Below are 27589 nucleotides of genomic sequence, written 5' to 3' on the forward strand. Positions count from 1 at the left end.
TTAATTACCCACTTAAAGTTCTTATCTCCAAATACAATTCCACTTGAGGTACTGGGTGTTCAGATTTTAAATGGATTTGGTGGTGGGGGGGGACACAATTCAACCCATAATATCTATAGTCAGGTGACTTTAAGTAAAGACAATTATTCGTGATAGCCTTGGTGGCCTCATCTAATAAGTTGAAAGGACTTAAAAAGACAAAAAGAAAAAGAAAAAGAAAAGTGCCTGGAGAAGAAATTCTGCCTTAAGACTTAAGTACCAACTCCTACCTCAGTTTCCAGTCTGAAGCTCCCTGGGATTCAGATTTGCCAATTTCCAGCATCATAGGAACTAATTCCTACAAATAAGCTGTATATTTATATATGCTATTTATATGTTAGGTAATATTATCTGGGAACTCTTATTGATATAGTATACAGTGGAACTTAGTAAGCCATGAGAAGGAATGGAGTACTGAGTCGTGGAAGAAGCCTTGAGCTTTGAAAATATCATGCCAAGTGAAAGGAAACAGTCACAAAAGAACACATATTTTGTGACTGCATTTGCATGGAATCCCCTAATAGGCAAATCTGTGGAGAAAGAAGGTAGAGTAGAGGTTGTTTCGGGATGAGGATGACGAAGAGATACAGGAGTGATAAGTAAATTGTATGGGATTACTAGCTTAGGTGAGAAAAATATTCTAAATGTTACTATGGTAATGGTTACACACAGCTGTGAATATACTAAAAATCACATTCTATAATATAAAAATATTAAAATCATATTTTATAATGTAAAAAATATAAATATTTAAATATAAAAATAAACACACACACACACATATATATATATATATATATATATATATATATATATATATATAATTTCCTAGTTTTTAAAAGTAAGTTTAGTGCTAAATCATAAGCAGATTTGGCTCAAAAATTGTGAAGAGTGAGAACATAATTGTCATACACACATACACACAGATGTATATAGATGGGTGAGAAGGGGGAATCTCTTTCTGTGGTGGAAGTTAGAACCCTGACTGACCAAGGGGCCATAATACAATATCAATTTAAAGATTAATTTCTAGGAATTTTACACTCTTATGTGGATCCTGAGAAACTTAACAGAAACCCATGGGGGAGGGGAAGGAAAAAAAGAGGTTAGAGTGGAAGAGAGCCAAAGCATAAGAGACTCTTAAAAACTGAGAACAAACTGAGGGTTGATGGGGGGTGGGAGGGAGGGGAGGGTGGGTGATGGGTATTGAGGAGGGCACCTTTTGGGATGAGCACTGGGTGTTGTATGGAAACCAATTTGACAATAAACTTCATATATTGAAAAAAAAGAGAAAAAAAAAGAAAAAAAAAATAATAAAATCACTTATGTAAACCAAAAAAAAAAAGAATAAATTAATAAATTAATAAGAATAAAAAAAGAATAAAAGAATAAATTTCTAGGAATTTTAATGGATCTGACATGTAACTCACTTTGTACCAGTGTCATCTCTTTCAAGTTGATTTCACTGAGGCCAGGTCCTGAAAGCCTTATTTGGACCCAGTACCCACTTGAACAAAGCCACTTGGTCCTGGCTTTCTAAGGAGTAAAATAAAGGAGCTAGGGAAAATGATGGCCAAGCCTCTTGTAGCTCTCAACACTGTTAAGATTAAAAACTCATCCTCACTGGAATACAAGGATATTTTTTTTGAAAAGTTTTTTTTAATGTTTACTTTTTTGAGAGAGAGACAGAGCATGGGAGGGGGAGAGGCAGACAGTGAGGGAGACAGAACCTGAAGCAGGCCCCAGGATCTGAGCTGTCAGCACAGAGCCTGATGCAAGGCTCAAACTTGTGAACTGTGAGATCATGACCTGAGCCAAAGTCAGCCACTTAACTGACTGAGCCACCCAGGTGCCCCTACAAGGACTCTTTATTAGAGCACTGAATTGCTCTTTGCAGAAGGAAGATAACCACCATATTGCTTTATGGAGAATATGTAAGGTATATTACATGTCTCAAGTGCTACAGGAAATTCAAATTTTGTCTTTTATTTTATCATTATTTTTAAAATGCTTATTTGAGAGAGAGAAAGAGAGAGAGAGCACGTGCATTTGCACGCATGCAAGTGGGGGAGGGACAGAGAGAGAGAAGAAGAGAGAGAATCCCAAGCTGACTCTGCACTGTCAGCAGAGGTCAATGCAGGGCTCAAACTACCAACTGTGAGATCATGACCTGAGCTGAAATCAAGAGGTGGTCACTTAACTGACTGAGTCACCAGTGCCCCTCTTCTGTTTTAGTCTGTTAAACAAATGTGGGGTATAGTTTTCATCCACAGATAATTATTGTGTTTGGATGCCCAGGTTATGAACTAGATGAATTATTTTTGATACTTTAATAATATAGGAAATAACCATATTAGAAATTTTAAACTTTTACATTTTTTTTCCAAAATAAAATTGTATTTTGGTATAGAGATTTTACTGTGATGAATAGCTTGCCCCTCCCCCCCCCCATTTTATTTGGCAAATGTCAGCAGCTTTCTAAAGGTCTTAGGAACATGGCAATTGATCTTTTCATTTTATAAGTACATATACAATCCTTAGCTCTTAAGAGTTAGTTTAACGCTAGGGTGCCTGCTGGCTCAGTCAGTTGAGTAACCAACTCTTGATTTTGGTTCAAGCCTGCATTGGGCTCTGAGCTGACAGTGTGGAGCTTGCCTGGAATTTTCTCTCCCTCTCTCTCTCTCTCTCTCTCTCTCTCTGCAACCTCCTCCCCCACTCAGAATAAATAAATAAGTTATAAAAAAATAAAGATTAGTTTAGTGCTAAATCATAAGTTTATTTGGCTCACAAATTGTGAATATAATGACAATATATTTGGAAATGAAAATATACTCCCATTAGACACACTATGTTTTAATTAGAGTAAAAACTCGATTTTTAAGACCTAATTAATTATACTATTCCATCAACAGGAATTTTTCATACATCCTTTTTTGCTGTCTTCTTAAATTATATAATCATTAGTAATATAGTGCTTCAATAAAAAAATAAAAATTCTGCCGCGAATGCGAAAACAAGGGGATAGATGGGATGTCCTTGTCTGAGTTACTGGTTTCTATAACTTCATGCAGCTGTTCAACCAGCAGAGGCAGAGAAGAGATTTCATTCCCATGTCCTCTAAAATTACATATTTTTTGAAACCTAGGTTATGTTCAAGGTCATTAGAGTCAGTAAGACTGAGTATCAAGAGACATAAATTTTAGTATAAGAAAAAAAAATGTCGACACTGATGAATTTTCTGAAATTCTCTTTGTGATAAAAATGGGTGTGATTAATTGGTTGCTTCTACGAAAGTTTCATTATATTCTGAGCAAGTGGGGGCCTTCCCATAGATCATACAGAGGGCACGCTTAATGGGTTCGGAATACAGGCTTTCCGCCGAGAGAGAACCCGACTCACCCCAGACTGAACCACTTCATTCATATGAGCCTTACTTTCATTAATCATAAAACACCTACTGGGTGGGTTTATTGTACAAAAACAGATATAAAGGACTTAGAATATTTACTGCTGTGTTGAAAGTGCTCAATCAGAGGCTGCTGCCTCAGATGTTTATCCAAGAACAAAGGAGGATTAAGATATTTAAATAGGGTTTGAGGCATGGAACATTTTCTAGTCGTTAATTCTGTGAAATTGAATAATTCATGCAATTTTTACTCTTGAAAGAGATAATGTAGGAAGTCACTTTCTTCTACTTTATGGCAAACCAAGGTCATTTATTAGGTACTATATAGTGTGTACAATACAGGCATACCTCAGAGATATTGCACGTTCTGTTCCAGACAACCACAATAAAGTGAATTTTGCAATAAAGTGAGTCAAATCCATGTTTTTGTTTCTCAGTGTCTATAAAAGTTATACTTGCAGTATTTTATAATGTATTAAGTGTGCAACAGCATTATGTTTAAAAAAACCAATTTACAGGGGCGTCTGGGTGGCTCAGTCGGTTGAGCAGCCGACGTCGGCTCAGGTCATGATCTCACGGTCCGTGAGTTCGAGCCCCGCGTCAGGCTCTGTGCTGACAGCTCAGAGCCTGGAGCCTGTTTCAGATTCTGTGTCTCCCTCTTTCTGACCCTCCCCCGTTCATGCTCTGTCTCTCCCTGTCTCAAAAATAAACAAAACGTTAAAAAAAATTTAAAAAAAAAGCAATTTACATACCTTAATTTAAAAAATACTTTACTGCTAAAAAATGCTCACCATCATCTAAGCTTTCAGTAAGTTGTAATCTTTGATGGAGATTCTTGCCTCAATGTAAATGGCTGCTCACTGATCTGGGTGCTGGTTGATGAAGGTTGGGGTTACTACAGTAATCTCTAAAAATAAGACAACAAAGAAGTTTGAAGCATCAATTCAGGCTCTACTTCTAATTCTAGTTTTCTTGCTATTTCCACCAAATCAGCAGTTACTTCCCTTCCTCAAGTCTTGAATCCCTCGAAGTCATTCCTGGGCATTGGAGTCAACTTCTTCTGAACTCCCATTGGTGTGGATATTTTGACCTCTTCCTATACATCATAAATGTTCTTAATGACATTGACCATAGTGAATCCTTTCTAGAAGACTTTCAATTTACTCTTTCTGTTTCTGGCAGCTACAGCTTTATGAAATATATTTCTTAAATAATAAGATGTGGAAGTCAAAATTACTCTTTGATCCATGGGCTACAGCATAAGTGTTGTGCTTGCAGGCATGAAAATAACATTAATGTCATTATACATGTCCATCAGAACTCCTGAGTGGCCAGGCATATTTTCAATGAGCAGTCATACTTGAAAAGAAATCTTTTTATTCTGAGCAGTAGGTATCAACAGTGGGTTTAAAATACTCAGTAAACCATGTTGTAAACAGATGTGGTGTCATCCAGGCTCTGTTGTTCCATTTAGAGAACACAGGCAGGATAGAGTCAGCATAATTCTTGAGGGACCTAGTATTTCAGAATGGTAAGCATACATTGCCTTCAACTGAAAGTCACCAGCTACACTAGCCCCTAACGAGAGAGTCTGTCTGTGCATTGAAGCTTTGAAGCCAGGCATTGACTTCTCCTTTCTAGCTATGAAAAATCCTAGATGGCATCTTCTTTCATTGGAAGGCTGTTTCACCTACACTGAAAATCCATTGTTCAGCGTAGCTACCTTCATGAATTACCTCAGTTAGATCTTCTGCATAACTTGCTGCAGCTTCTACATCAGCACTTGCTGCTTCACCCTGCACTTTTCTCTTATGGAGATGGCTTTCCTGAAACCTCACAAACCAACCTCTGTTAGCTTCAAACTTCTCTTCTGCCACTTCCTCTCCTCTCTTAGTCTTTACAGAATTAAAGACAGTTAGGGCCTTGCTCCAGATTAGGCTTTGGCTTAAGGAAATATTGTGGCTGTTTGATTTTCTAACCAGACCATTAAAATTTTCTCCATGTCAGGAATAAGACCATTTTGCTTTCTTATCGTTCATGTGTTTGTTCGAGTAGTGGTTTTTACTTCCGTTAAAAACTTTCCTTTTGCATTCATAACTTGGCTGTTTGGTGTAAGAGGCCTAGCTTTCGGCCTGTCTTGGTTGGCTCTCTTGACATGCCTTCCGCACTAGGCTTAATAATTTCTAGCTTTTGATTTAAAGTGAGGGATATCTCACTCTCCCTTTCATATGAACACTAAAAGGTTATTATAAGGCTATTAATTGGCCTAATTTCCCTATCGTTGTGTCTTGGGGACAGGGAGGCCTGAGGAGAGAGAGAGAGAAACAAAGGAAGATTGGTCAGTGGAGAAGTCAGGACGCACACAACATTTGTTAAGTTTGCTGTCTTATACGGGTGTGGTTTGTTGTACCCCAAAACAATTACAATAGTAACATCAAAGAGCACTGAGCACAGATGTACACAACAAATAAAATAATAATGAAAAAGTTTGAAATATATCATGAATTACCAGAATGTAACAGAGAAACACAAAGTGAGAAGATACTGTTGAAAAAATGGGTGCTGACAGATTTGCTCAATACAAGGTGGCCAGAAACTTTCAATTTGTAAAAAAAAAAAAGAAAGAAAGAAAGAAAGAAAGAAAGAAAGAAAGAAAGAAAGAAAGAAACACAGTATTTGCACAGTGCAATAAACCAAAGAACAGTAAAACAAAGCATGCCTGTATGTATTTAAGAAATTCACCATATTTTTCTAGGGACAGTGTTTCTAGAACAACTAGGCACTTTCTGTTTAATATTTTATTTTGTTTTCTTTTGCATTAGAGCCTTTATTTCTCCTCAGAGTGAAGCATACATTTCACCTATGAGAATTTTTCTCCTGAAGGTATTTCTAAAACTTTTAAGATAAGAATTATAGTACTACGTAATCAGTTAATCTAAAGCCATATCACAACATTGTTAAGAGCTCAGACTCTTTTTTTAATGTTTATTTATTTACTTTCAGAGAGAGAGAGTACACACGTGGGAGGGGCAGGGGACAGAGAGAGAGGGAGAATCCCAAGCAGGCTCCATGCTCAATGTGGAGCCCTATGTAGGGGTCGATCCCACAACTGCGAGAACATGACCTGAATCAATATTGAGAGTCGTACACTCAACCAACTGAGCCACCCAGGCACGCCAAGAGCTCAGATTCTGATGCCACATAGATCTGAATACCCACTGTAGTTAAGCCTTTTGTCAGATATCTGTTCTCACACAAATTACTTAGCTAAGTTTCAGTTTTCACATCCATAAAATCAGCATAATAGTAATCCCTCCCTCATCATGCTTTAATGTGTGTTTTATGTGACATCTGGCTTGTTGTAGTTAATTAATGAATGTTAGAAGTGATGACAATGATGATGATGAGGAGGAGGAGGATATTGATGATGGAAATATTTAAGTGATTTTTGGGCTTGATTTTCCTCTCAAATTGAGTGATAAACAATGTATAACATAACAGTTAAGGTTTTATTTAAAACCCAGAGGCATGAGTTTTGGGACCTGGTCCAGTAGGGAATATGGCTTAACTGGAGAGTTAAGAATTCTAAAGGATCCAGAAGTAACTAAAGGAATTAAAGACTTCAGTGTGGAAAATTAGAGAAAGATATTGACCCACCAGAAGTGACAATAAATTCCAATGCATTTCATTGAAATCAGTGAGTGGGTATTCTCAATAATATAAAGATAATGAATTTTAATGGATCTAGGTATCTCCTGGAAGCCCCAACTAGAGCAAAAGAAAGAGACAGATAAAACAGAGAGAAACTGAGAAAATGAGGTAATTAGTATAAATTGTATTTTGTCATTCTGTTTTTGTGGTTTAGGTGACAAAACTGCATTTTGTGTACAGACTAGCACTGAGAAAGTGAAGAGCAAATGCCATTAAATGTACCCCAAACCAGCGTTGGCAGAAGACCTGGTCAGAAATTCTGGGGGTCTGTGATAGCTTGGAAGTGACTGGTCTTAAATGAAAAAGGAGCTCTCTTTCATATTTCAGAATATTTCATATTCTGGAGAATTGATCCCAGGAATTCTCAAAGTACAATCTCTCATTTGAATAAAAAATTTATATAATATATGTTAATCCAACCACATACTCTAAGCCTGCACTTGCCTTGTGTTCAGATATTCCCAGATGGTAAAGAGGGGATATATCTCTGGCAATAACCCATAAAAATAATGGTCTGAGAAACTTCCTGTATAAAGATGCTAAAAAGATGTTGGCATAGAAAAGTACAATCTCAATTCCTTAGGGATCTGATTTAGGTTTCTTTAACCAACTGTACAGAATGTGATCATACTGCCCTTTAACCCACGTTAATATAAGCAAAAGATGCATATCTTTGTATATGGCATGAAGCTTAGAACAAAACAGAAACATTCTCTTCTGGAGACTGCAATAATCATGAAATTCAAGGGCATCTCCCAGGACAGTGTCGACAAGTAAAGATACCTTGTCATCTTTACTAGGGTCGTCTTCCATAATGTTTTAAATTGAATATTTAATTTCTGTTTTCACTGCCCTTCCCCCATGTGGGCTTCAAAAAGGATTTGACAATGATCCAATAGTTACTTCAAGATGATATTCAAAAGGCATGTTCAGTTTTAGAAAACTTAAAACTGAAATGTTAACACATTATATGGAATTTATGCAGTAGGAAGTTAAATAAATGGGCAGATTTTAAAAAATTTCGTGAACAGATTATATTCTTTTTTCAATGCTTTAGGAAAATAGGAATAAGAGGTCAATTTGAATTTGTTAGCCTAGAATTTGAATGGTTTGTATAGTATTCACTTTGATAATTTTTCAAGATTATTAACAAAAAAATAAGTCTATTACATATAAGTAACAACACTAATAATGGTAGCAATGACACATAATACTGGATGATAGGCACTGTTCTAAGAACATTCATATTAACATTCATATATTAATAAATGTAATGTTTACATATATTAACTCAAGTAAAATGGAAGAAATGTAGTGAAATAATAGTCAATAATCTTCATTTCATTATGCCTATTCAACATAAACAGCACATGAATTTCCTACTTTAAACTTACTCTTAAACCCTTTGGACCTTTTTCTAAACAGAGACAGAAATTTCCTGCCTAAACGATTTTTCTATTACATTCATCCCTCTTTCACGTCCTCTATGAATCCTATTAATATTTCAAGAATACAGCCCAAATGGCCACTTGATAAAAAGTTCTTATCTATCCTATCCTTTTGTTTCTAATCTGAAAAGGAAAGTATATACTCTGTTTAGCTTCCATAATACCTTTGATGCCTAACTATGTCATAATGCATTGTAATTATTTGATTGACTGTTCTTTTCCTTCTGGGAGTTCTAGCCTCCACAAATTAGCTACTTACTGTCTTTGACATGCTTAGAACAATGATCCAACTTGATCTGTGGGACAATACAGTACCAAATGTATACTGTCTATAACGAAGTGCAAAATCAGGCATCAGTTTCCTAGTAAAGTACAGAAGATTCTACACCTTTGAAAGTTGAACTCTTTGCATTTCCTTCAGGCATTTCAGTCCTCCTTGAATATATTTTGCACTGAAGCTAGCTGACCTCCTATGCCAGTTTATCTCCTCATTAAATATGCATTGCTAATTTTTTTTTCTGTAGGCAAGATTTGTTTTTTGTTTCTCTTAGCTGTAGCATTTAACATAAAACAGATAGTAGCAAATTTTAGAATAGATGGATATGAAGAGAATAAGAGGCCTGGAGAGAAATTGGGTGGAAGAGGATGAAAGCTATACAGGTGGTCAATTTAAATATCAGTGTTACCTGGCAATTTTAAGAACAGAGAAGAGTTTTTGCTGGTGGGACTACACCTTACCTTTGAAGATGGAATGGGATGGAGGCACACTGGTGAGGATTCGAAGAGGAGAGTATTGAGAGAGAAAAAAAAATAGCAGAAGTAATGCCTTTGGCTGGATTGAGTCAGATATAGAATACCAAGTCAAGGGGCACCTGGGTGGCTCAGTCAGTTAAGCAACTGATTCTTGATTTCAGTTCAGGTCATGATTTCGCTGTTTATGAGTTTGAGCCCCATGTCTGGCTCTGTGCTGATGCATGCAGCCTGCTTGGAATTCTCTCTCTCCCTCTCTGCACTCTCTCTCTCAAAATAAGTAAAAACATTACAATAATAATAATAGTACTACGTCAAGAAATGCCTTCATAGTATAGTGTATTCAACTTATCTCCTATGGTCAATGAATTTCTCCTCTAACCAGATTAGCACTTGTTGTTGTTTGTTTGCTTGCTTTTTGCTTGTTTGTTTTACCCAAACATACATAAGCTGGTAAAAATTCTCAGGATTCTAGAAATTATTTTAATTGAGATGCTACTGAAGAATTAATGTTACTTAAATATTGGTTCTGAAGTCAACACCTTCCCACAGACAAATAAATCTCTTTAACTCTTTTGGGAGTAGCATTGGAAATAAAGATGTAGAATAATGAAATCACCTGCCAAAGTGCCTTTGGCATAGGTCTTACCAAGATTAGTATCTTATTTCAAACTAAGTGCCCTTTTAGAATCAACAGAGTCCTAGTAAAAATGATTTATGTCAAGTGATTCACAATCATCATTATCAATATCATCATCATCATGATTACCATCACCATTTAAATACCTGCCATGTGCTATGAATTTCATATGGTGGATGGTTTATGCACTTCCCCCTCCAAAAATAATTCTTCCAGTAATTCCTCAATATAAGTAAATAGATAAGTTTGGTACAAAACCTGACAGAGTTACTATGAAGATTAAATGGGTAAATATCTTTGCTCTTCTTAGTGTAGCCATGGCCAATGGATGAATACTGAAGCTCTGAGAAGTATTAGCAGAGTTTTAAGTGTTTATATGATCTTTTGATAAACAGGATATAAAAGAGGAAATAAAGGAACATATGAGGAATAAATAAAAAATAAACAATATCTAAGACCATAAACCATGTGGAAAAAGTTAAAAATTAGAGACTCAAAGTACATATGTACTCCTGTGGCTGTGTCTTATACATAATATGAGTCTATGAACAGTTATACGACATTTGATGGCGATGCATAAACAATTAGATGAGTTAGAATATAACAACTTATCCCAGAAATGTGAATCTGGCACTTACATCCCAAAGATTTGAAAACTCTGTGATTGGTATGGGCCTCTTTTTCTGAAGGAAATGGTAAAGAAAACAGTTATCTATTAATCCCCATCTTCATGTTAAAAATATAATGATAAAGAGATGACTTTTAGGATTACCTAACACAACATTTTGAACCAGGATGGGGTTTACAGATTACCCAGTGTTTCCCACTATAAGGTCCGTCAAGGGACAGAGGGAATGAGAAGTGTTTCATTATTAAAAATATTTTCTATGATCAAATAACCTTGAAAGTGCTGGATGAGCCATAGTTTAAAAGGCACTTACTTTTATTATATTTTATTTTATGCTTCAATAGTTCTCAGACTTTTAATAAAAAAATAATGTAAATGACAGTGCCTAGCAAATAGTTAGCAATCAGTAATTACTTATTCAATGAAACACAGCTGCATAAAATAATAATAATATGAATCATGATTTTCCAAAAGGGGAACTGAAACAAATACTTTTAAAAACTAATTTGACCAGCGAATCCTTTTTGTAACAATGCTCCCCATGACTCGTATGCACAAGATATATTGGGAAATGCTGATCACATAAAACCATTTGATTTTAACGAGCTGAGGTCTAAAAAGAGAAAGTGACCTGTTTAAGGTCACACCTGTATTTAATTTTTCTGGAGGCTTTCCAGTTAACTGAAACAACAACTTAAGTTTACAGTATAGCTGTGAATGCTTTTTAAATATTTTTTAGTCTAGTCAACACTAATATAGATATTTGAAATGTATGACAAGAATCATTCACAACTTCCATTTTCTTTGAAGGATCTCAATTATCTAATTGTTGCTAAATAGCTTGACAGCTGCTTTTACCTATTATCCTATCCAATTTAACAGAATAAATTCAGTAAGTGAGAGCTTAGGTTGGATAGGTACAGTTACTTTGTCATATCAAACTAGTTATCATGATGAACTACTCAAAGATTTTACCCTCATACTTCAAATCAATTAAAATAACACTGACTTGACATTCTGGGTTACTACTAATTGTAAAACACTTTGTAAATATTAAATTTTGATTTGTCACAGTTCCAAAATTAGTATATAAAGTTCAGATCAGCTGATAAAATAGAAAATCTAGACAGATTAGGAAATCTAGTGAAATACATCATAATGAAATACCAATTCCAATTCAATCTTTCCTCTTCCACTTTTCTTAGAAGTGCAATTGGCCAAACCCATTAATAAACTATAATATTGATTTTTCTCCATTTCACTATGTATTCTGAATTTTTACATGTTTTCCCCGTTCATTGTTGAAAATATTCTCAAAAATGAACATTGAATTATTTATGTTGCATTTATTTCTTATTCATTCAGCTGTTTAATATTGTAATTGGTGTCTCTCGTTTGATATATATTTAAAGTGCTGTCTCTAGATTTAATTTATGAAATACCCAATTTGGTTAGATGACATAGAGAAAGGAAGGGACTCAACTAAGGTTTATAAAATATGTAAAGTCACACAGAATATATTGAAATCTTTGCCTATTGAATACAGGAAATAAATTATTTTTCTCAATACCAAATACACCATGTCAATCAAAATTTCATAACCTTAGAAGTTAAAAGAATTAGATACAATATAAAGATTATGGCCATTGGGATTAAATGTGTTTTGACTTATATCTTAAATTTAGGTGAATGGGATATATATTTGAGAATGTTAATTAATATTTCTGAAACAAAATTTCCTAATTTGAATAAACTGATTAATATTATATATCTAAAATTTTTGCCAGGAGAACTCATTTGGATAGTTTCTTATAGGGTCTTGAACAAGTATAGAGGAAACATTTAATAAATGTGGGTTCTAGGAATTTCCTCCTTTATATCAAGATTCACATCCTTCCTAACCAATATACTAAAGTAAATATGACTGCATAATGAACACTGCACAGAGAATGACAAGAACCAAGATTTGTAGACCACATTTTATGTCCCTTTTCTTTACATTTACATGGATTTGACCACAATGCCATTCTCTCCGAAGTTCTAAGCCTTTTAAGGAGAAGATTAATTCATTCCATATATGAAATATTAAGTTATTCTAAAAACCATAAGCTCTTTATGACTTTATACCCTTTGGATTATCATACTAAAAATTACAGATAAACTCAAACATATGTTGAATATCAACTATGAGCCAAACATATTTTATGCTTTCTTATAGTATTTATCATAGAGCTAGAGTGAGTAATGTTTAAATTGCAATTTAAGTAAAAAGAGAAATTATTCCACTACAAGAGGGTTAAGGGAGTTATTTTCAGGTAAAGAGAATTAATTTGAGTGGGAAGTAAAGAAGAACAAACAGGTAAAAGTGTCTCCCATATGTCTAGTTTTAATAGCTAGATATGTAGGTGCTAGCTATTTCAATACACGTGATGTGGGGGGCTTAGAGTTTGGCAGAAATAAAATACAATTTTGCACGTGTTAAATTTTGAGAGATCTCAGAAAACAGGTCCCAGCTAAATTGTGCTTAATAAATACTAGGAGCCTAGCATTGAGAAAGAAATACCAATTGACTAAATAATTATACCATAAAGTAAGTGCTGAAAAACCTGAAAGTTAATAGAAGGATAGATGAAGAAAGTGAAAAAAAAAAGTGGATAGAGAAGTAAGTGTTACTGAAGGGAGGCTGTGATGCCACAGATATCTAAGAACTGTACTAATTTCTAAGTGAGACTAACTCTATTAGGTGATACTAACAGTATTACTAACTGTGATAAGGTCAAACAAGTGGCTGTTCATCACATGGGCTGCAGAAGAGCTGAAGTAACACTCTAGTTGAAGTGTCTGTTGAATTTTTCAACATGGAAATCACTGGCTTTAACACAATAATTTTGAGGGAATATGCAATGCAGCACTCATATTGGAGTACACTTAGCAGGGTTCATAATAACAAGAGATAGAACTCGAGGGCATTATGCTAAGTGAAATAAGTCAAAAAAAAAGAAAAGACAAATACCGTATGATATCACTTAAAGCTGACCTCATAGAAACAGAGACTAAAATGGTGATTAACAGGGGCTGGAGGTAGAAGAAAAGAGATGTTGGTCAAAGAGTACAAACTTCCAGCTCTAAAATGAAGGAGTTCTGGGGATTGGAATCAAATGTACTGCAGGGTAATTGTAGATATTGACACTGTATATGTACTAGAAAGTTGCTAGGAGAGTAGATCTTAAATGTTCTCACCACGAAAAAGAAATGGTAACTATGTGATTGATGCAGGTGTTAGCTAACACTGTGGTGGTGATCATTTTACAATATATAAGTGAATCAAATGTTTGAAGACATATGTCACAGCACATTAAGAGGGAAATCAAAATAACTTTTGTAAGCTGGCATAAAGTGATCATTATTAAGTTTTGAAAAAAAGAACAATGTGTAATTTAATTTAGCAGTATTGTAAGTAGAGCTACAAAACAGGATGCTCATGAGAAGTTATAATAAATAAAATATATTAAATACATAATTCAACTGTAGTAATTTGAGCGTAACTTGTATATGAAGCAAATCAAAACCAGTAATTAAGGTGGAAAGTCCGTAAAGGAAGTGATGATACGTCAAATTTTTCACACTAAATTGAACCCAGAAAAGAGATAAGCTTGTAATTTAAGAAACATAAATTCATATATACTTATAAATCACAATCTTTGACGGAAGTGGACAGCAATAATACATATTACTTTATAAGTAGAAAAGTATTCTAATTAAGGTGTCAAAAAGACCAACTCAGTATTACACATTCTTAGGAATTACTCAAGTCAATAATTGAGAAGAAATTATTGAATAGATGTCTTGGGCTGGTACTGAAGTGATGGCTAAAGAATGGAGAATACAAGACCTTGCTGTTCTATAGGAAGTCATAGACTGTAGGATCCCATGATCCAGTAGCAGCAGAGGAAAAAAAAAAAAAGAACTTGACAATTTTGAGGAAACAATCATATTTAAAAATACAGAACAGACAACACAAACTATAAAAAATTAAGAAATATATAAAAAATATTGATGTTTGGTGTTGTTGTGGACCTCCATAGAGACTTCAAATTGTGTTTTTTGTGAATTTTCCACTGTCTTTATTCACCAAGATTATTTTTATAAACACATGTGATTATTACAAATAACAATAGCCAGATTATAAAACTAAATTAAGTTGTAAAACTCAAAAGTCCACCAGACAACAAGAGTACCAATATCCAGGTTGAAACCAAAACCAAAACCAAACCCTAATCTTATTATTATTATTTGCTAGTTCCTGGTATTGATTAGAAACTGGCTGGATTTGGATGTCCTATTTAGCGGGAAGTACCCTCCTCTAAACATACTGAATTCCCTTGGATCTCAGCAATGTGCTAAGTGACATACAAAATATTTATCCTATATATCTCTGTATCTCTATATCTATCTATCTATCTATCTATCTATCTATCTATCTATCTATCTATCTATTACCTATAGAAAGAGGAATGTAACTTCTTCATTTAAATGTAATTATAAGATACATATTGCAATAGTATTTTTATTCTTCAAGATAGGTGATTTTCTTAGCCATTAAAAATATTAAATGATGAAGAGATGTAGTTCATGAGACTGGCTTCTGAAAACATAAACTGAAGACTGGTTCAAAGAAATGTCATTTGTCAAGGTTTCCTCCTTCCATTTTTTTCAATGCTTCCCTTCTTTCTTTCTTTCTTTTTTTTCATATATATGTATGAATATACATATATATATATAAAACCTTGAAAAGTAACATAATAATCTACATAACTAATGCAATAATGTAAAGTCCACTTAATTTCTGAAGGCACGATTCTTTACACAACCTGTGCAAAATAAATTTCTCATGGTGTATTTTGTGGAAAATTTAGTCCCTAATCTATAATAGATGTACTGGTTGGATCTCAGAATGAGGGCTACATATTTTGAAGAAATGCTAGATACTGAGGGCCACTGAATTGAAATTGAAATTTATTTTAAGGAGAAATAAACAAAAAAACATCATTTACATATAAAAAGTATGTAATTGGACATGAGATAAAGAGTCAAAGAGAAAATCTGCTGGAAATCTACCAGTATCATTTTTTTTTCTCTATGATTGATATGCATGTTTTCTGTTTCCAAGCATGCTAATTTATTTCTTTTTTTTTTCTGATTCTTCTCAGAATGTTATCAGTGAATATCTTTACATTTTCAGTAAAAGCAGCTTAACTCTTCTATTCTCTCAGTCAAAATGGTGGGAGGCATTCTTTACTTTTCCCCTGCTCACACTCCACATGCTATCCAGAAGCAAGTCCCATCAGTTCTATCTTCTTAATATAAACTGAACCCGGCCACTCCACATGCTGTTCACTCCTCTGCACCTGGTCCGAGTCTCCTAAGTGGATTATCACTAAAGACTCTAAGCCAAAATAGCCGTAGAGGCACCTGACTCTTGATTTCTGAGTTGTGAATTTCAGCCCCACAGTTGGGCGTAAAGGTACTTTAAAATAAAATCTTAAAAACAAAGAAAGAAACAAAACCAAAAGGTCCTTAACATTGCCCTCAGTTCAACTAGATTTTAGATAGGCTTCCTCCTGACTACAGACTCCTCACCTCCCTTTTCTTACATTTACTTCAGAAACAAACAGAGAAAACAAAACAAAACAAAAACAACAAAAAAAAGGAACACAAAAAACCATTTCATTTATAAATTCTTTCTCAGACCCTTTGAGATGAACATCTTTCCCCAGCCTCCTGCCTATCTACAACCTCTCTGCAACCCAGGACTGTCTTTCTCAAGGATCTGATAGTCACTACTCATCTCTGTGAAATAGAATCATCTAGGAAGACAGAACCCCCACCTCTCAGTGTGTGTGAGGGAGTAGGAGCCTCACTTCCATGGTCACCAGACAGCAAACACAAATAGCCTAATCATAATGCCCAACCTCCCTTTAATTCCTCCTATGGCTTTTCTACCAGTTCACTCCAGAACTTAAAACTCTCCTGCCTTTTGTCTCAGTGTTATTGAGTTCGATCTCTCTCCTACTGCAGTAGTATTGGTCCCTATTGGAACAGTCTTGAATACAGTTTCTCTTGCCTAACCTATCCAGTGCAATTTAAAAAAAAGAAAAATAATTCCTTATAAAATAGCCCTGCTTCACTTACTGGCACTTCCTCTCCTTATCGTCTTGCTTTATTTTTCTGTGCAGCACTTAGCAGCATCGGGTATATCCTATGTGTATTTTCAGTGTAGTGTCTACTCCCCACAAGAACGTATAACAGCCTTTATCTTTTTGTGCACTGCTATATCCAGTTTCTTGAAGAGTATCTAAAACATAGTAATCACTCAATAAAAATTTAATTTCTACTTACTCTGAAATTTAAGAAAAGGACTTTAGACTTCTTATTCAACATGAGTTGCTACAGAAAGGATATTTTATGTTTTCATTCTGGTTCCCTTTTTTTATTACCAATCAGAACTTCTACAATCTATAGAGTGAACTAACAAAGAGAATAATTTCTATGTTGAGGCTTTTAGAATAATATATAAAACGTTTTAGTGAATATAAAAATAGAGCATAAATTGTTTTTCAAGGGTTTAAACTTTACATCACAGGAAAAAAAAAAAGCAAAAATAAGGTAATTTTGTGATCATAAAACCTTTCTCCACATATATTACCCACTCTCAGCAGATCCAGATATGAAATATGTGCAGGAATTAAACATTTTAGTGCATCTTGTTTGTTTTAATTTTGTGGATATGTTGATTGCAACACTTCATTGTGTTTTCCTCTTTAATTTGGCCACCAGAAAGCAAGACCAAGTAATTAGCCAGTCTCTAGCAAAGGAGACCTATTTCTCTGTAGTAATTTTATTCTAGCTTTTAAAAAATTCTTCCAAACTCATTTCTCTTTGAAAATGGGTCAGGTCATACATAAATAAACATAAAATAAAGTGCTATTTTTTTCTATATAAAACTTATTTGCCCTCAAAATTATTAAAAAACATATTTAGTTATCTCTATGTAATATTTTTGTAATTGTAACTAGTGAGTAGGAAGTCTTATGTATCCTTTTCACTGTGGTATTTTGTTATGCTTTTCAAACTAAGGAACGTGGCAGTGTGCTGGTAGTATATCAAACCAAAGAGGAAAAAAATCCATCTGTTCAGAAAGAGAATGTTAATATATTATCTGTAAAAGAAAACTAAGTAATTCAGCTGGAAATCTGATTAAAATAAACATAGATTTTGGGAAAATAAAATTCAAAAGTCACAAAAATGGTTAGTCTAAAACATTATAAAAGAAAATTCACTCCCTCGGTCGGATGGGCTTACCTCTTCCTCTATGTATAGCATGCCAGGTTGAATTGTTTTCTATCACTGCCAGGTATAATATCATAGAGAATATCCTAATATCCACATTCTTTATTCCCTCTAGCTAACCAGAAAAATATGGCAGAGTGTAGTCCCTACTACATTAGGGAATATTTCAGCAATTACAGTTAAGAATGTAGTGGTAATTAACTTACAGATTTTGTATGGTCATGGCAGCTCAATATTAAAGTACTGGGTTTCCAATGAGTGAAAAATCTGAGAAAACGTATCTTTGGCATTCCTGAGAAAAACATATGAGTCTTATTCTCATTTATCTCCAAAGAAGACTATTGATATTCTACAATTTAATGAATAACTCCCCTACAATGAATGCCTGAAAATAAAAACTACTCTGGAAACAGCAATAGTCACTTTTTAAAGAAACCTCACAAATACAGAGAAGAGTGATAACTCCCACCCACACACCACCAAGGAAGGATGACCTAAGTTTATCCAAGCTCTTAAACTTGAAAACTGTCCTTAGAAATTATTAAAAGTTCATTTGTTAACTGCAGTATCTAGCCAAGACAAGTACTGTATAGGAATTGATGAATCACTTTGGTCTTTTTTTGTAAATACCACAAAACAAAATATTTTTATTGTAAATTCTCTAAACAAATTGTAGAGACAAGTTTATCTCAGTCAGCCTTTCATACAGAGGTGTTTATTAGGGCATAATAATATTCGATATTTATAAATCTTACTGAATGTATTTTTATGTTACAGTGGTGACAAAAGAACTATTCAATTGATGATTTTGTCGTATTTTATGGTTTGTCCAGTACGGCTGTGTTCAGTTCTATTGCACTCTGTCCTAATTTTTAAGTTACAATCTATTTATTGTAAATACTGTAAAGTTGTGTGTAAAGTTTTGCTGAGCTACAGAATCTATTCCTCTTTCATGAATAATAACACAAAGGTAACTTACAAAAATCACTTTTGCTAGAGATTTTCATCTACTATGTGTAATAAAACATGAATTGCTTGCATGTGAAAGCTTCTTCAAGGGAGTTTTATTTCTGTATGATGTAGTGCATATCATGCTAGGAAAACAATATTGACATAGAGTCGCAAAAACATTTGTTATCAAGATATTAAAATTCTTGTGTCACGTTGGAATTCTAAAAGTTTGGGAAAGACCTAAGTTCAAGAAAGACAAATGAAATTTTTAGTTGTTGTCTTTAGAAATAAGGTGTATTATTTCTTATTGTACTCATAGCATTGCCTTGTGCATGATACACTGAGAACTTGTTATGAAAATGACAAGTGTTTCTCAGTGGTTTGCAGCCAGTTGATTTCCATTTATTCTGGCCCATCCATGTTTCTTTTTACTTTTTTAAATTTTTTTCAACGTGTATTTATTTTTGAGACAGAGAGACACAGAGCATGAACGGGGGAAGGTCAGAGACAGAGGGAGACACAGAATCCGAAGCAGGCTCCAGGCTCTGAGCTCTCCGCACACAGCCCGATGCGGGGCTCGAACTCACGGACTGTGAGATCATGACCTGAGCCGAAGTCGGACGCTCAACCGACTGAGCCACCCAGGGGCCCCTGGCCCATCCATGTTTCAACTGAAATATGCAACCTTTCTAAATTTTAATACAAGAAAAAGAGATGGGATATTGAAAACAACAACAAAAAATCCCCACAAAATAAGAGAATAAGACAACTTGTACTAATGTCCTAGGTACATCCCTGCATTTGCTCTATGCTACAGCCAGAACAGAAAATTCTGGAGTCCTACCATTCTATTTCTCTTGCAGGGGGGCAGGAGACTTATGTGGGATATGGTGTTAAGAATGTCAGCGGACCATCCTTTCATTTTCCAGGCCCCAATTAATATGCTCCAAGAGTAATGTTGACCTGGTTGTATCATCTAATTCCACTTGAAGAATGGTATAAAATATTATTCAATATTTAAAATGACTTCAGTTTTTAAAAGGCCTAAAGCACCTGAATGAGATACAATATTAGGAATTAGGGTTTATAAACCTAGTTCTTTAGGAGCCTTGCCTTATTGTATATACTCCATGATACTTATTCTAGGTCTTTTCTGGCCATTCCAAAAGACCGTTCCATTTAATGGCCATGGAAAGAAAATTATTCCTTTTGACTACATGAAAGCAGGGCTCTCTAGATACTACTTTAGGAAAGAATATTCTTTATCACTTGTTAAAGTCCCAGGCAACAAACTAGCTCTGTCTATTTCTACGTCTACCTTAAACTATCGGGTTTGCCAAAAAAGCACAGTCCACAATAACGGTGACTTCTCTTAACACCACACTCCCTTGGACAAAGAGCTTATGTCTCTAAGTCAAAGTTAGTTCTTTCTCTATTTTGCTTCTATAACACTCTGTGGTCACATCTATCATAACACTTACAAGTGATATATTCTTGACTATTCTGATTTCCAAGGGGGAACAAAAGGGGTGTTTTGTTTTAGTTTTGTTTTTAAATTCTGTATCACCAATACTTAGTGCAGAATATGTAAGTAACAAATCTCCATTAATTAAATTAAACTTAAAAAAATCCCACGACAGGGGCGCCTGTGTCAGTTAAGTGTTTGACTTCCGCTGAGGTCATGGTCTCACAGTCTGTGAGTTCGAGCCCCACATCGGGGGCCCTGTGCTGACAGCTCAGAGCCTGAAGCCTGCTTCAGATTCTGTGTCTCCATCTTTCTCTGCCCCTCCCCCACTCATGCTCTGTGTCTCTCTCTCAAAAATAAATAAACTTAAAAAAAATATCATGACATTTTTTTCTAATACAGCTGGAAAATAAACCCCACACATCTAAACTGTAAAACTGGCTACATTTTCATTCTATTCTTAAAGATACCCTTCCTCTATTTTTCACCAAACTAACTTTCCAGTTCAATAATAAACTTTCTTAGTTTAAAATTAGAGCACGATTGTCTTACTGAAACTAAAATTCATTATAACCGAGAAGAATATTTAGGTACCTTCTAAGAGCTCTGACAACAGGTCCCATGAGCTCTATAGAAAAAGGCATAATTAAATTAGTTTTAAATAAGTAGAAATTTTGTTCATGGACTCATACTATGAAATACAAGGACAGAAAGAGAAAAAGAGGGACATTGCAAAGATGGAAGGAAGGACAGAAAGAAGAACACACAGAAGGAAGGGAGGAAGGGCGGGAGGGAGAGAGGTGGCAGGGAGGAAGGAAAAGAAGGGATAAAATGTTTGAAGGCCAGAAAGAAAAACTACTAAGTTCAAGAAAGCACCTGGGTAATACAGGTGACGAGTATGTGTACCATATCTTCCCAGATGAAGCTTTCACGAATAAAGGTCTTTTCCCCCCTCCTTCATTTTATCATCAGTGTCATGCCCATAACAATAAGCAGTTGGACAAATGGACAAATTTATCATTTTGACATGCAATTTTCTGGATCCCTTTTGCAAAGCCATGCTTAAGTTGTGAAGGTATTTCAGTATGAGAATAAATTGATTATGATGTTTTACAGATATTTATGTTGAATTATATTTTTCCTCTTTTAAATCTGTGTTCCTAAATTTTCCATGGGATGTGTATACATTTCAGATGCTAGTAATTACAAGGATTAAAATAACTGCAGACTACAGACAACAATATACTTAGACTACTAGGTTAAAGTGAGTAACCAGTATCCATCTATGTGAGTAGGCTAGCTGCTTTCACAAAATATTAAAGCACATTGTATCAAGTAAATTATGTTTTAGATTTAGTGTATTTTAACTTTTATCTGGTACGATTCAAAGTTACAGAAACATGAAAAGAATAAAAACAATCTTTTATATCCTCTGCCTGGACTGACAATAGTTTATTGTGCCAGCGATTGGAAATGGGACTGCTAAGGAAGGAATTAAGATTAAATAATGCTATAAAGATGAGGTCTTGATATAGTAGGATTAGTGTCTTCATAAAAAGAGACAAAAGAGAGAACGCTTCTGCCCTCTCTCCCGCCTCCCCTACCTGTGCATGTACAAAGAAGTCCTGTGAGCATACATTGAGACAGTGGTCACCTATCAGCCAAGGGGGGATGCTGCAGAACAAATTTACACTGCTGGCCCCTTGACCTTGGATTTCCTAGCTGCCAGAATCATGAGAAATAAATTTCTGTTAATCAAACCACCAGTCTGTGGACTTTTGTTATGGAAGCCCAAACAGATTACCAGAGGAGTATGCAGCATCATCAGTTCTGACATTCAAACAAAATTTTGGGTGGCGGGTCTGTCCTATCTTCATGGGCTGATGAAAACAATTGACGAGGTGAACAGCTATCCAGGTGATGATCACCACCACTGAGGGTCTTTCCCTTTTTGGCTTGCTAACTGACTCCGGGGCCTGCTGGGCAACACGTACTTTGAGGCGTTGCGTGCTGACTAGTGTGCTCTTTGAGCTGTATTTCTGCCCGCTGGAGAGTTTGTGATTTGAGCTGTGCTTGTTTGCTGAGTCTCACCAAGCCTCTGGTTTAGATTTAGCTGACCTAACTTGGAAGTTTCTATAATTGGCATTTAGGAATAGGAGTATGGTACTAGAACCATCCTGGATGTGCTTCTGATTGTGTGCCTTGGCCTAGTCCTATGTGTGTGTCTCAGGTTGAATTGTGTTTCCTGATTCAGCACAAGCTGTGACTGGCACTAGGCTCAAGGGAACAGCTCTTACCGTGTGAACACTGGGTGTTATTTCAGTGAGGCATTGGCCCCTATTCTATAGAGTGCTCAAGGGAAAGACTGATAACCTATGTAGTATATATGTAGACCCATCAGATGGTCACTAGTACAAAGGAAATATAGTCATCAGATGTCATGCTGAAGTCTACATCCTTCAAAGCAGATGTCTCTGTAGGACTCTACAGGGGCGCCTGGGTGACTCGGTTGAACGTCTGACCTTGGCACAGGTCATGATTTCATAGTTCGATTCCTGACAGCCCTATATCGAGCTCCCTGCTGTCAGCACAGAACCCGCTTCGGATTTTCTGTCCTCCTTTCTGTCAGTCCCTCTCTTGCTTGTGCTCTATTTCTCAAAAATAAATGAAACATTAAAAAAAAATTAAAAAAGAAAAAAGACCCTGTAAAATGCCTTTGATGCTCCTAACACACAGACTTATAGGAAAAACTGCCCAGGACACCCTTATGACACCATAAAGGGATTAGGGAGTAATTCAAGTTTGATTTAAATCCAGGGTCCTTAACCTCAATAAACAACTATTGCCATTGAGGAGACTCCTAACCATGACAAACTGATTTGAGTTTCTTTGGAGGAAGAAACTCGTAAATATTAGTAGAGTGGAATCACCCCCTGAAGCATAACCAGTAACCACAAAAAAATCAACCGATAGATAGATACCTAAGTATATAGTGAATTAAAAAAAAAAAAAAAAAGACTCTGGAAAAAAAGGCCAACAATTTGATCCAACTGGAAATCTAAAAATATATTAAAATCATTTGCACAACAGAACAATAAATGCACACTAATTCACTTTTACATCTCAAAACATAGGTCCTGAATTTATTTTAACATCTGCTAAAATGCACCATTTGGAAAATCTACATTATTTTAATGGACACTGGATCTCAAATTACATTTTAGCCTGGAAATCTCACTATATTTAAATAAGGTATCCCTTACATTCTTAGGGAAGTTACCAGGCATAAAACAGAACAAATAGGAATGCCTCACACCAACCACCTGAACTTTTGCTTTGCCTAAATTCTCCATATTCATGAAGCCTATTGCCATAATAATGAGTGTGGACTCTCTGACTTGATGAGTAATACCTTAAAATAAAATTAAGTCTTAGACATTTAAAATTGCCTCTGTAAAGTAGGATTCCATAACTTTCCCTTGGTAAAATAGTTAATATGACCTGTGGTAGGCAGAATAATGGTCCCCTTAAAGATGTCATGTCTTAAACTCAGACTCAACTATATTGTGTTATGTGGCTAGGGAGAATTAAGGTAGCAGATGGAATTAAGGTTGCAAGTCAGTTGACATTTAGGTAGGGAAATTAGTCTCGATTATCTGTGTGGGCCAATATAATCACAAGTGTCCTTAAATGAGGTAGAAAGAAGGGGAGGTCAGGTTGATGTAATGTGAGAACGTGACCCACATTTGCTGGCTTCGAATAAAGATGGATCCAGAAAGAGAGCCATGAGCTAAGGAATGTAGGAAGATAAATTTGTATTGTTTTAATCCACTAAGTTTGTTGTCATTTGCCACAGCACCTATAGAATACTAACACACGGCTCAAAATAAATCAAAACATGGCTGTCAAGAATTCAAATAAGACCTATTTAGAAAAAGGGAAAGTTATCTCCACTACTTTTCCATTTATGTAACTTTAGTGCCATAGTTCTATCTACCGGGTTTCCCACATCCACTATATTAGAATTAATGATTGCATTCAATCAGTGATTGGCAATTATTTTGCTATAATAGATTTGGCTAATATGCTGTTTCTGTGCTTATTTCAGCGATTTTTTGCCAAAGTTTGCCTTCACCAAGTTCCCCATGAGGAATCTCAACGGTTTTGCCGTTGTATTCAGTGTTTGCAGGCAAGATCTTAACCTGATCCAACATTCTCCAGGAAAACAGGTATGGCATTATATTCATGTCATCCTCCTCTGTGGTGATTCATTTGACACACTCATCTAAGACATATACATATTTAGAAATGATCTCACAGAGAAGGTGATGGGGGTATTGTTTTATTTAAGATATAAGGTCCCATGACCTCAACTAAATTTCTGGACATCATTTGATCAGTCAAGGGCCACTCCATCTTTGCAAACGTGATGGAAGTTATTGACTCTTTCAGCATCTACAACATTAAAATAAGCCCACTATCTTCAGGGAATGTTTTCATTCTGGAGGCCACATATTCCTTAGCTATAAATTTTCTTAATTTCATTTATTCTGTTACTCACAAACCAGCCCACTATGAACAGAGCTCCCACAACAAAAGGCTCTAGAATCTGTCCAAATTATAATACAATAGTCAGTCCACTGCAATACTGTTGTTACGGAACCAGGCTAGAATGCTGGCTGAAAAACCAAGCAGCACTCGGAGATCTTGGTGGATCAGAGATTTATTTAACACTGATGGGCTCAGAGGAGACCAGTTCTCCTAAGATCTGGGCACAGAATGCAAGCAGGAAGGGTAATTTATAGTTGTCAGCCTCCATATTTGGGGGCCCGGGGGGGTTGCTCACGCAGCAGACAGGGCAAAAAGAACCTGGAAGAGGGGTTTCTAAGCCAGAGACCAGAGCTTGTTTTAGTCCCCTTGGCCACCTTATGGTGTAAAACTACTCATTTTCCCAACACTGTATTTTTGTTAGTGATTCCCCAAGACTCTTTCACTATAGAGTTGTGGTAAACTCCTTTCATTCTTACTAGAGTCTCTGGAGCACCTAGGATGGCTGTAAGTTATCCATGGTTCTGATGCAATAAAACTGTAAGAGCTAACACAACAGGCCAACTTCAAGAATTCTTCCTAGCACTAGATACTCTGCACATTTACACATTTTTACAATCTTGGGCAGTTAGAAATGATTTGTCCCTCTGATTTGGACAATGGCAGCAGCACATAATTTCTTGTCCAGACTCGCCCCCTATGAAGTAAAAGAACTATGGGGATTTCTTGCCTCATGGATACCCACGTATACTAATACCCACATACCTATATTAATGCCCAAATATAAGACCTCAGCAGGATACTTCTATCCTTTGAAGTTCAAATATTATGGTATGGTCTAGCCACTCTGTATACCAAATGCAGTGGAAATTTGAAATACAGAAATCTCCCTTAGGTTCACACTTCATTCCTCCAGCAACTTCCCCAAGCTGGCAGGTTCCAGGAATTTCCCATCTTCAGAAATTCAAGGCGTGATTACAATGTGGTAGCTTCCTAGCAGCAATAATTTTAATGAAAAGCAGACAATCAGGTTTGAGTGATTGTGAACTGATCACCCTTCTGATAGTGTGTGTTAAGAGCCAGCAGGCATTTTACCAGCAAGGCGTCATTCTAATTTCCTGCTTTCATTTTGCAAACCATACTTTACAGGATAAGACTCTTCTTTGGTGATTGAACATGATAAAATAGCCTACTGCTTATAAGTCTAGATAAAAAAAAAATGCTATCTCTTAAAGAATTTTAGGCAATGAGTTCTATTAAGCATTATGGTATCATTATGGGATTGACTTTTCCGGTATGACCTTTAAATATAACTTAGATAAACAAGACAGTCTGCAATTTGTGCGTTTGTTAACTTAGTTTGCTCTTTTATATATATAAGCATTTATGTAGAAAAGAGAAAATCTAATCATTGTGTATGTAATAAAAATAAAAATATTAAAAACGTAATGCTGATTTATTAAGAAGCCTATATTAAATCACTCTTAATTTCTTTACTCTAATCTGAATTAATGTCCAGAGTTTCATGTTTTTATGATTGCAGTCAAGGTATGCCTACAATGCAGTAGCCTATTTTTCTTTAAGTTTAACATTGTATTATAAAATATTTCTCACTTATTAGTTTTCAAAATTGCCATATGAATGGCTATATAATGCATTATTTTTAGGCCTGGTTATCGACATTTTCCTATAATTACATGACTCATAAAATGACAGATGTGACATATGACCAGCATCACAGGGGTTCATTATGTCTGCAATTTTTTTTGGTAGGAAATGAAGTGTAGAGGTAAAAGATGGTGTAAAACTTCATAAAAATAGTATCACAGTTTATTTTGATACATTGTTTCATAATGAGTATTTTTCTAACCATTTCTCTGCCAATGAGTGTGAGAATGTACCAAAATGTCCTCTATAACATTAGAGATGTCCTCTAAGCCATTTAGAAATGGCTTCTAAAATTTTACTATTTTAAAGTCCTCTGTTTAAATAGATAAAAAACCATATACTTTAACATACATGTTAAATTTGGGGTTTCACTTCTTAGAATAAATTCCTAAATGCTAAAATGCTGGTTCAAACAGAGGGGGTCTTGTCTGCCTTTTTTATATTTGAGTTATATAGTTGTCTACAAGTACCATACCAACTACAATTGCTTTGCTCTAGTTTAATGCATGAATCAACGTTAGATGGCTATCTGGAGGGACAGGTGTTAGCATTTATTTCAGTTTTTTCTAACATAATAGGCAAAATTGGCACTTTGCGGAGTTTGTATTTCCTTAATCACTATTGTTTTTAAGAGGAGAACACATGATTTAGGCCTAAACCAAACAGTACATGGCACCCCTCTTTATATTCAGTTGGTTAAGAGAGCGGCATAAACTGAATCTACCAGCATATAGGCCAGTGTGATTATCCAGAAATGCTAGAATACAGCTACTTGCTATTGTTGTGAGTGAATTCAGGTAAAGGTAGCCCCTGGACTTGCTCTCAGTCATCTGAAGACTAAAAGGATAGAGTCAGTCTGAGACTTCAGTCAATACAAAATGAGAAGCCATGAAAAACAAATTGAACAAGATATTCTCTGCCCATATGGGCCTAAACAAAACAAAACTAATAATATCGTTCATTGTGAAAATAATTCCTTCTTTTC

Source organism: Panthera pardus, unplaced genomic scaffold (assembly GCF_024362965.1).
Source record: "Panthera pardus isolate Hobbes unplaced genomic scaffold, ASM2436296v1 HiC_scaffold_12, whole genome shotgun sequence".
Taxonomy (NCBI): Eukaryota; Metazoa; Chordata; class Mammalia; order Carnivora; family Felidae; genus Panthera; species Panthera pardus.